Here is a 1,873-nt window from a genome sequence, read left to right on the forward strand (position 1 = left end):
TTTTGATCACCTTACTGTAAATTTTCTTGTATGTCTTAACATAATCTGTGAAGTGTTCATCTTTGTTATCTTTTTTGAATTGATTGATATGTTTTAGTGTTTGACTAGATACTCTAATAGCAGGTGTTATCCACTGGCTTGTGTTCCTAGGCATGACATTGATCTTTGTGAGCTTTTTTGGGAAACACATCTCAAATAGGGACATGAATGTACTAGAAAAAGCATTGAAAGATTCCTCAGTTGTTGTTTGTGCAAAGACATCTTCCCAGGTTTCATTAGCTAACAACTGGATGAAGGTATTCACTTTTTCTGTATAGAAGTGCCTTTTGTATCCCCACTTATATTTTACTGCCTTGGGGATAGAGTAATTTATGTATGTTAATAGTGTATTGTGATCCGAAAGACCTAAGTTTACATTTAGTGGCTCAGTGATACCATTCTCTAGATTTGTGAAAATATTGTCTAAAAGAGAAGATGACAGTTCTGTTATTCTGGTGGCATCTGTAAAGAGTGGTTTCATGTGGAAGCTGCTGAGTATACTCAAAAGCTGTCTTTTTTCATCACTTTCAATTAACAGGTTAATATTAAAATCTCCACATAAAAATAATTTCACTTCATTACTATAAAAAGTGTTTAGTGCTGCTTCTATTTTTTTTGAAGAATATGTTTTTGTCACCCAGTGGAGATCTATATATTGTAATGACAACTAGTTTTTCACTCTTCTCCTCAGTTTTTAACTCTATGGTACATGATTCAAAATGTTTTTCTATATTTAGATGGTCCAATTCTGCTTTCACTTTGAACTGCAGTCCTACTCTAGAGTAAATGCATAGCCCACCATTTTTAAAAACACTTCGGCAATAATGTGATGCTAAATTAAACTTGCTTATATTTATGAGACTTAATTCACTGGCCTTGCACCAGTGTTCAGATAAGCAAATACAAGAGATATCAGCAAGATTACACGGATGAAGATTATTTAAAGCAAGATTATTTAAAGCTACTTCTAGATCTGGTACTTTGTTTCTGCGGCAATGAATATTCTGACACATTATCCTGGCTGTTTTGCAAGTATTTTTTCTTTTGTCATTACCTGGTAATGTGCTGCTTTTTCCATAGTAGTTGTGACTCATCTGCAAATTTTCTTGCTGATTTGTCGCAATCTTTTCCTTTTCTTTGTCTGAAGCCATAAAAAATCCTTATTTAATGATGTAGATGTACCTTGTCTTTGACTCCTCCTTAGGCAGTGTTGAGTTACTGCAACTGTTGTTGATGGTTTTGTTGCTGCTGCTACTGTTGTTGTTGGTTCAGTTGCTGCTGCTGTTTTTGCTGCTGCTGTTTCTGTGGCCGGAGGTGGTGGTGGTGTTAGTGTTAGTGGTAGTGGTTGTGGTGGATTCTTCGTGCTGTTGCTGCCTTTGATTCTTTTATTGGCACTATTTCTGTTGATGGTGGATCTGCTGTTGTAGTATCTGTTGGTTTTGCTGTTGTTTCCGCCGAAGGTTTAGTTGCAGTCACTGATTGTGGTTTGACCATTTGTGGTAATTTTACTGCTGCTAATGGTGATGATTTTGTTGTTGCTGTTGCTTCTGTTGTTGTTGCCACTTGAGATGAACCTGCTATTATTGATTTTTGTTGTGTTACTGTTACTGTCGTTGATGGTGCTGCAGGTGTTTGCTGGTGCCGTTTTATTTCATCCAATACTTTTTGTGCTACAATTTTCTTCCCTAGGCCATTCAAGTGAAGGCCATGAGAAGTGTGGAATCTCCGACCAATGCCACTAATATCAACAACACAAACATTTTCGAATTGATTGCATATACTGGAAAAACTCTCATTAGCAGCACTAATCTCTTTGTTCACACAAGACCAGCGT

The sequence above is a fragment of the Schistocerca cancellata genome, chromosome 1 (genome assembly GCF_023864275.1).
Source record: "Schistocerca cancellata isolate TAMUIC-IGC-003103 chromosome 1, iqSchCanc2.1, whole genome shotgun sequence".
Lineage (NCBI taxonomy): Eukaryota > Metazoa > Arthropoda > Insecta > Orthoptera > Acrididae > Schistocerca > Schistocerca cancellata.